Genomic DNA, 10,063 nt, shown 5'->3' with positions numbered 1-10,063 from the left:
AAAAAAAAAAAAAAAAAAAAATTACATGAATGCATGGTTAGTTGGAGTCAATGTACACTTACACCACCACAACCATTCTGATTTCTGGAGTTCTTCCTCTTTAACTCCAGAGTTCATACTTTCTGTGCAAAAAGGTTAAGAGAAGTGACCCAGAATGGTTTCCAATCATGGCTCCACCTTTTACCAGTTGTGTCACTGAGTTGCTTTGTGACTTAGTTTCTTTATCTGTGAAATGGGAATTAAAATAATGCCTACCTCACTCTATTTTATGATGGCTAAGTAAAATAATACATGAAAAATAAAACAGTGCTTTGCACCTCATGACTGAAGCATTAGTATTACCTATTACTTTTATTATTTCTCATTTCTTAATTTTATATGCCAAAATGAAATAATATTGCAAGCTGGATTATACTATAAAAATAAGCCATACATTCATTAATTTTAAAAGTTTTGCTTTTATTAATGAAGAATGTTTTACCTGGGTTATATAAATACTAAAAACTAAATTCAAAATTGTGAAATTTGGCAAAATGGAAAAGTAGACATCATTGGCTAAAAATTGCAATGCTGGTATATTCTTATTAATATAGCACTTCACAAGCCATGAACTTGACCTCTCACCCTACATCCACTAATACACGCTTTTCTAGAGTTGGCCTCTTAGTTTGACAGGTTATTGCTCACAAACATGAAGTAAGCATTAGCATCACTGGCTAAAAAGTGGTGTAATTAAAGGCAGGGAATTTTTTTTCCAACCAATTTGTTCAACTAATTCCTCCTGAGCCAGTTTTTACAGTAATTTTGCTGTATTTCTTTTAGAAACTGACAGCAGGGGGCAGTAAAAAGCTTCTTAATGGGTTCATTTCATTAAAGCTGCCATTCTAAATTCTGCATTTATGTATCTTTTCCATAAAGAATTTTTCTAACTATTTTGCCTATGAACGAAATGAAATTCTGTGATTCTTTTGGATTCTATTCAGATTGTTTTTAACCTACTAATCTTGGGAACAAATAATCCTCTATGAGTAATACTTTCACATGTCATTCAAAGCAGTTCCACAGGTTCTCATACAACATATGACTCCACTTACATTTCGTCCAAAATAAGCCCCTTTCAAACGTATTACCATGACAAGTAAATATACTATACCCTTTCAAAAATGACAAAAACAATCTATTTAACATCAAAAGGATTGATTCAGGTGAGCAGAACATAATTACTACATTAAAGTTCACTTAAACATTTAGTAATTTGGGGGACATCAAATTCATGCTTCTGCCTCCTTTCTTTTTACTGGGGTTGGGGGAGCATTAATTTAGTTAGTAACTACAGAATTATTAACTAGTTTTCTCTCGTCATCTCCTGGTCTACCAAAGTTCATGACCAAGGTCCATCAGACACTACAAATAATGCTCTCCTAGAGTAAGTCTTTGATGAAATGCTCCATTGTTTTAAGCTAGCTGGTCATTTTTTTATCCTTTTGGAGATTTTGTTTGTTTTTTGTCTTGTATTTTGAGAGGGAAGTGTGCTGGATTTTCTTAATTTCTGTTCCAAAGATCTTGGTACTCTCTTTCATGCATTTGTAGGTATAACTAATGCCTAAGAACACTGAGATCCTTTTCCACATGAGACATGGGAGTCTAAAGAGATCATCTTCTTTGAAGGAAATTTCATATGAAGAAGAAAACCTTTAATAAAATGTACTCTGCACTGGGGCATTTTAGAACCTGGCTTGACTCAGTCAGTCCCAGAGATTATATGGATCTGTTGATTTCTAGGCTACCTCCCAAGATCCCAGAAGCAGGTGACAGGATCCATAGAGAGCAAGGGGATGTCAAAGGAACCCGAAGCAAGCAATAAGCAGAGGCCTGATAGATGCTAACTGGCAAGCATAGAGACATTCACTTATGGAGAAGTCAGCAGCTATAGGGCAGGTGAGTAAGATGTGGTACAATTGCCATTGGTAAGGTCCAGACTTACTTAAAAGGTATTCATCCCAGGAAAATATGGTCGCAGGTATCAGCATCCAGATACAGGGTCTGGAGCACAGGGAGAAACTTCTACCCTTCAGGAGTTCAGTTAAGGAAAAGGCAAGGCTACTGCTCCAAAGGACAATAAGACAGGGACAGTTGAGGAAATAAAGACTCAGGTATGATTAAATGAGGCAGAACTTTAGTGCTGGGTCCAGAATAGGGAAACAAATTCTTAGACTGACAAGGCTGGGCTACTAAGCTGCTGGCCTGGAACTTCTTACATTTGGCCTAGATAGAAATCATTTGGTCTGAGAACCTGCACATAGTGAAACTTAGATAAAGTGGCCCCAGATAAAGGGAGGATTGGTGAAAACAGTAGGATAGAAGCCAGGCCAGTCATTTCAAGGCTTTTCTACTTCATCCTCCCACAAATATAACTGGCATAAATACGAGTTATAACCACAAAGGGGACTGAAAAAAAAATCTGTTTTCCGTATTTATTCTTGCATAGTTCCAAGAAAACCTCAATAAAAGAGAGAAAGGCTGATGGAAGAAAACTCATGTATAGTAACTGAGGTCATATGTAATTTAGATACTACTCAAATTACACACAAATTATTTGTTAACAATTTGAATTACTACATTAAATAAAATCAAGTCAGAATTCACTAATTTTTCTGATTATGTCCCAGGGTTTCATATTTCTCATGCACTACTTTATAACAGTATAAAAGCATGTTCCCTTGCATCACTCACCTTGCCTGTTCCTTCCACTCTTGACTTTTGTGAGTTGGAGAAAAATTCATGAAGAATTTTAGTTCAAAAGTACCTCTAGTACTATAAAAATGAGACCTCATATTTTCACTTATATCTTAAAAAATATTTTATTGTGGCAACCATATATTTCAAACCATTTAAATATAAGGAAACTAAGAAAACTAGGAAATTATTTGCCTAGGAACAGAAAAATAATTAACCATAGAGACTAGACTATAACTCAGGTCTTCTGATTCCTGATCCGGTACTGAGTGACTCATGAGATGATTTGGCCCCTGTCACTGCTGTTTTGCTTGCTGTGCGTGGCTTACTGACAAGCTCCAGAAATGGAGATGAGCAGAACTGCCATCTGGAATTCATATTCCAAATATCTTTAAAGAAAATGGTATCCTGATAATTTCCACAATATTTTTCTATGTTAAAAAAAAAAAACAGCCATTCACGGTTATTCTCTCTTTGCAGTAAGTTAATACTGCAAAGTAAATCAATCAACGTAAACCCAAAGATGTTTGGGTGTGGGGGAAAGCAGATATTCTCCATCAAGTAACTACAAACAAAAGAAATTATTCCCATTTTATGAGCAGAAGTCCAAACCATCCTCATACTCAAACTGTATTGTGAGGTAAATGTGAACATACTCATAAAGGGAAAAAAATACTTTTAAACATCCACTTACTGCAATAAAAGTGAATCCAGCAATAGTCCAATCATATTTAATATTCTAAGTACAATTACTCACATCTAATCATAAGATGCCTATTAGGTCATCATTATTAGCCTAATAAAGTTCCAATCAATATATACAATTAAAAGTAATTAAATTCTTTCTTTTTAAAATCAAAACCCAGTACCTCCAATGCTTCCAATTAGTTTACATTAGTGAGACTTCAATCATCATCAAAAGCCAAAACAAGAATTATCCATATCAAATCTATGCAATACTGTCTGTAGAAATTTCCATCTCCTCAAAAGAAAATAGAAACAAACCACCAATTCACTTTTCTTACTAAGGGTATCAGTATATTCCAATTATTGACTACTTGGTTTGGGAAAATGTGGCAACAGCACCACTAGCCAGTAGGTTATGAACACGTGCTGCTTGTTAGGATCCAGATGGCTTGGGGTGCCTGAGTGGCTCAGTCAGTTAAGCGTCTGCCTTCTGCTCAGGTCATGATCCCAGGATCCAGGGATGGAGCCCCATGTCATCAGGCTCACTGCTCAGCAGGGAGTCTGCTTCTCCCTCTCCCTTTGCTCCTCCCCCAGCTTGTGCGCTGGCGCTCGCTCTCTTTCTCTCTCTCTCTCTCTTTCAAATAAATGGGGAAAAAAAAGATCCAAATGGCTTAGTTCCAGGAGTAGTGTTTGTTTTTGTTAAAGAATATTGTCACAATGCAACACCAGATAGTACCATTAGGTTATCAGTATGAAAAATTGACCATACAAGTATTGTTACAGCAACATGAAGTGTAATTAGGTACAAATAATTTGGGGAACAATTTCGTGATACACAATAAAGTTGAAGGTGTACATATCCTAAACTTTTATGTAATAACCAATTGTCTACTTGACATCTCTGCTTGGATATCTATTAGGTTTATCAAATTTAATATATCCAAGACTGAACTTCTGGTTCTCCTCTCCTCCAAAAACCTTCTCTTTCTAAAACTTCTCCATGTCAACAAGTGACAATCCTCCTTCCAGTTGTTCAAAAGAAAAACCTTGGAGGCATCCTTGGCTCCTCTTTTTCTCACATCTTACATCATCCAGTCCATCCAGCAAATCCAGTTGGCTCAAACTTTAGTATATCTAGTATCTAACCACTTCATACCACCTCCACTAATCAGGCTGTCGTCATTGGCTGGGCCAAGCCACCATCATTTTCCCCCGGAATATTTGCATTACCTTCCTAATCTATCTCCTTGTTTCCATCCTTGCTCATTATACTCTATATTGCACCTACCATGATTCTTTTTAATGAAATTGTGATCACAACACAATGCAAAGCATTCCAGTACCTTCTATATCATTCAGAGTAAAATCTGTAGGCCCTATTAACATTAATAAGGCAGAATCTCTCTGATTTCATCCCCTACTATGCTCCTGTTTGGTCCACTCCAGCCACAATTGTGTCCTTGCTGCACTCTAACATGCCAGGTGTGTTCCTGTCTCAGGCCTGTGCACATGCTGTTCCCTTTATATAAGTGCTCTTCCCCCAGATATATGCAGGATTAGATCCTTCATATCTCTTCTTAAATGTCACCTTTAGAGTGTGGCCTTCCATAACTACTCAATGTAAAAGAACAGGTCCTCCCCACCTTACTCTCTATTCCAGTCGTTTTGTTTTTCTCCACAGACCTTATCTGATACACTCTGCATTTTACTTAATTTTTTTTCATTGTCTGTCTCCCTAAGTAGAGTATAAAACCCTTGAATATAGGGACTGCCATCTGATTCTTGTTGTTGTGTCCCTAGAGCCTAGAGTGGTGCCTGGCACATAATTGGTGCTCAATAAATATTAATTAAATAAAAAAAGAATGAATTTCTCTCCTAGGTAAATACCTGGAAGGAACTTTTGCTCCTGTGTACAAGGATACATATATAAGAATGTTCATAGCAGCATTGTTTCAAAATACTGTAAAGAACATAAGTATTCATCAAAATGAAAATGGATACCTCTTTGACATAGTGATTTTATTGCCTTTGGATATAAATATCCAGAGTGGGATTGCTGGGTCATATGGTAGTTCTATTTTTAATTTTTTGAGGAACCCCCCCCCGTACTATTTTCCATAGTCGCTCTACCAACTTACATTCCCACCAACGTGTACAAGGGTTCCCTTTTCTCCACATCCTCACCAGTGCTCATTATCTCTTGTCTTTTTGATAATAGCTGTTTTAAAACAACCTATGTGTCCATTGTCATATGAATAAAGAAAATGTGGCATATATATACAATGGAATATTGTTCAACCATAAAAAGAAGGAAATCCTGCCACTTAACAACAACATGGATGGAACTTGAGGGCATTATCCTAAGTGAAATAAGCCAGGGAAAGACAAACACTGTATGATCTCATTTATATGTTGAATCTTAAAAAAGGCAAACTCACAGAAACAGAGCGTAAAATGGTGGTTTCCAGGGACTGGGGGGTGGGGGAAATGGAGAGTTGTTGGTTAAAGGATATGAACTTCCAGTTACAAGTGAATAAGTTCCAGGGAACTGATGTACATCGTGGTAATTACAGTGAGCCATATTGTATTGTATACTTCAAAATTGCTAAGAGAATAGATCTTAAATGTTCTTACTGTACACACACAAAATTTGTAATCATGTGAGAAGATGGATATGTTAACTAGTTTTATTGTGGTAATCATTTCACAATATACAGATGTATCAAATCATCACATCACACACTTCAAATTTACACAGTGTTATATGTCAATTATATCTCAATAAGGCTGAAAAAAAGGAAAGAAAATGGATGAGTTGTGATTTATATTCATACAATGAATGAGCTAGAGGTTCATGAATCAGTATGTCTGAAACTCACGAACATAACAGCAATCTAAAAAAAGTCTTGTAAAAACATGCATACAGATTGCATGAATAAATTTATCCATATGAAGTTAAAATTGCAAAACAGTCCTATTTCAGGCTTAAGGATATGATAAAAGTATAGAAAAATGCATGGGAATGACAAATCCTAAATTCCAGACAGCAATCACTGTAGAGATAAAGAAGAATGTGATTTGTAAGGAGTGCACAGAGGGTATCAACTGTGCTTGCAGTGTTTCATATCTTAAGTTGGGCAGTAGAAACACAGATGTAAATAATGCTAATTTTATACTCATTGAAAAATAATGACTTTTTATTTTACTCTACTATCCGAATTATGTATTTGGTATGTTCCACAGCAATGTTTCCAATGAATGGCATGATTTGCTCTATAAACACCATCTAGAAAATGTCTGGGTGGTAAGGATTGTAGATCAGGTAAGTTGGCTCTTAGGTGTTTGCCCTCATGAGTTGTAAGTTAATCAATTTTCTGAGTTGTCTTAGTTATGTTTCAGAGCTTTAAAAAGATTTTTCATTTAAATTCATGGTGTTCTTAATAGAATGAGATATGTACTCAGTCTTCTGCCAAGGATCTTTTATGGTGTAGTCTACCCAATTTATTGACTACAGGGGATAGAAAAATGTGTTTATGAGCCTCTCATTACTAGGACAAAATGCCTGCATTTAGACACACACACACACATATAAGTGCACACACACACGTGATACCTTTTTAGAAGTAGTGAAAATCTGAAGATTAATAAGAGTTGTTGCATATTGTCATCTCACCAACCCAATCACTTCTTCCATATCATCATATTTGGTAAATAGGAGCAACCAAATTGGGGCAGAATCCAAAGGAAACAATACCAATTAATGTTATAGGTTCCTATTTTTCTTACTCTTTTATCATTTCCTTTGATTTATTTCTAAATCTTTTAATTTTTTTCTTTTTCTGTACATTTGCATTGACTTGAAAAAGTCTTTCCTATTTTACAGAGGATAATAAGTGTTCCCTAGGACATCAAATTACCGTTGAACTAGAAACCAAAGGAGATTAAACAACAGAGTAACACCTTTATTTTCACTGAAATGAAGAAATAACCTTATCTCTGATTCCCCCTCACTGGTGCTTTTTGTGAGTTAACTGGTGCTATTTTGTCCTCTTTCCTATCCTTTCCATTCTTTCTCAACCCCTATTTCCATCCAGTATCTACCTACTTGTAATTCCCACATGAAAAATGACCTATACCTCTACAATGCTTTAGCTGCCAAAAGACCATCATTAATGCGAATATTGAATCTGTTTCTGAGACCCGTGAGTGAAATGGGATAACTCCATATCAATGAACCCAGGGAATGTCGCCTCTGTTTTGCAGAGTTGTTTAATGATTTGAACACTACAGAATGACAGCAACTGTCCTATCACCTGTTCTTGGCCAACCCATGACACCACAATGCTGTGCTAAGCCAGTTCCACTGTACATGGTGCTGCTCAGATGGCTATCTCAATGAATCAAGAAGCAAATTGATACTGAAGGCCAGTGTGGAGTATTGCTATAGTTAGGAATTTGAATTGGTTATAACAGGCATTGGTATATAGCCGTGAAGTAGAGGCAGCCAAATCAGACAGTAGCATCTGTTCCGAAGAATTGATTCCATCATTTCAGTTTACGTCTCCATGGCCAAGTTTCTGGATATAACAAGAAAACCAATCAATAAACAAACATCAACATAAATTTTCCTAGGAAATAAAGGTGGTCAGAGAATCACTTTAGAATTAAAACTTATGCCTGTGCATTGCCAAAAAAAAAAAAAAAATCTTATAGAAGAAACAGCAAAAGGGTCTAGTGGCTGACCATACAGATTCTGAAGCAACCATGTGAATCTTGCCTCTATCACATTATCAGTCCAGGCACCTTGGCAAGTTATATAACCTTTCTATGCCTCAGTTTCCTTGTCGGTAAAATGAGAATAATAAAACTACCTACCTCTAGTGTTATTATGAGTGTTAAGTCAATTAACAAAAGGAAAGAGTTTAGAACTCTGCCAGCACATAGTAATAGCTTAATAAACATTAAGGTATTATTTTAAAGTTACTTATTATTATTATAAAGTGTTCACCTTTATTGTTTATTGTCATTGATTTGGTGTAAGTTCCCTACACTCTACATCTAAAAAATCTTTCAGTCTGTTCCTTTTCTTTAAAATCTTCATGCTACAACCGTCTTTTGTACTGCTAAAGTATTCCCAGTGGTATAGGGTTTATAGAGAGGGAACCCTTCAACTTTATAGGCTAAACGTAATTTATAAGGAATACAATATATCTCGAAAGGTGTTTCTGATCCTGTTTGGACAGTGAGTCTTAGATTTGTATCTCAAGGTCAGAATCAATACCCAGGCTGCTATGGAGTGTTGGGATATTGTCCCTGGTCTCTGTCTATTGTCATTGTCTGGTAACTTTTACCTCATTTGGCCTTCTGTTCCTTCTCAGCCGCAGGGGATGGGATCAAAGCCAAAGATTTTCTTTCCATTTCTACCCCTCCCTCCTACAACTAATTATCTCCCCATCCTCTCTTCTTAAACCTCAAAGCTGTGAAGGTCAGCCTTATTGTGGACTACTGACTACTTGGAAAGCCTTCTAAAAATCAAGTCTTTGACTATTGTTTTCTTGCTGCTTTTTAAATTGTTTAGCAATTTTCCTGAGTTAACTTCATGGCTCCTTGTTAAATATTTGCTAAAGCCAATTGATAGTGTTTCCCCAACACTGTAACCACTCCCTGTTTTTGTATTCCAATAATTTCAGCAGGAAGAAAACTCTAAAAATAATTGGAGTAACAAATGCAGGCTTTTCCCCCAGCTAGATAAATTGGCTTTGATTTTGTATTTTCTTCCTACTAAGTATTATACCATACAGCAAAGCTCTCAAAAGGAAAAGAATGTACTTTTTGGAAGTTTAATTTGCCATTATGCGAACTACTGTGAAACAGTTGTTTTGAAAATTTGACTCTGAAGTTTGGGATGGATACTTTCATAGTCAAAACGACTCAATGTCTTAAGTCTTTTCTGTAGAGTTGCTTAAAGAACTTCTTGACATGTTTCTTCATTTGCCTTAGGGCAGTGCCGCATCACGGATCACTGAACCTGTTTAGGCATAATTACAGCAATTCAAGAACTCCACTTCCATGGTGCGTTCTTTTGACGGTTAAAAGGACTTACTTAATAAATACAACTGTACCAAATACAATTATAAGTCTGAAACCTGATGTAGCTTACTATGCTGACCCAGATGCAAATATTTCCTACCAGTTGATGTGTTCAAGTGATGTGTAGCAATAGAACTGATTCTTTTCTATTTAATTTTAATTTCTTTGAGCCAAGAAATAGGGTCATATTTAGTATCTGCTGGAATAAGAGTAAAGTGCTATTCATGTGAGCACTGATAGTGAAACCCAATCAAAAGCCTGTCCTGGCAGAAACATTACTAATTGCAAGTGGAAACTTTGTTCTCTTGATCATGAGTTCTAACGGTGAAGTCTAGTTCTATATAATAGCATAGGGGAAATAAGGCCACAGAAACAAGTTTCCAATCAGTGGTTATATGGTCCACATGTAGGCTAGAAAACTTAAATAAAAATACCCTAGGGAATAGGATTTTTTTTTCCTAGAGAGAAGGAAGGAGGAGGGTGAGGAGAGGTGGGAGGAAGAAAATGATGTAAAGGGGAAGGAAGGAAGGAAGGAAGGAAGGAAGGAAGG

At 36.2% G+C, this 10,063-nt stretch overlaps 1 protein-coding gene across 1 annotated transcript in view; it reads left to right on the top strand.

Annotated features, from left to right (window-relative positions):
* The window catches only part of LOC117802464 (palladin-like), a 133,412-nt gene that overhangs the window by 26,724 nt on the left and 96,625 nt on the right, over positions 1-10,063 (top strand). The gene's annotated exons all lie outside the window — the stretch shown is intronic.

The sequence above is a fragment of the Ailuropoda melanoleuca genome, chromosome 5 (genome assembly GCF_002007445.2).
Source record: "Ailuropoda melanoleuca isolate Jingjing chromosome 5, ASM200744v2, whole genome shotgun sequence".
Lineage (NCBI taxonomy): Eukaryota > Metazoa > Chordata > Mammalia > Carnivora > Ursidae > Ailuropoda > Ailuropoda melanoleuca.
Note: the sequence above shows the minus strand (reverse complement) of the source record. Positions and strands in the feature narration are given on the sequence as shown.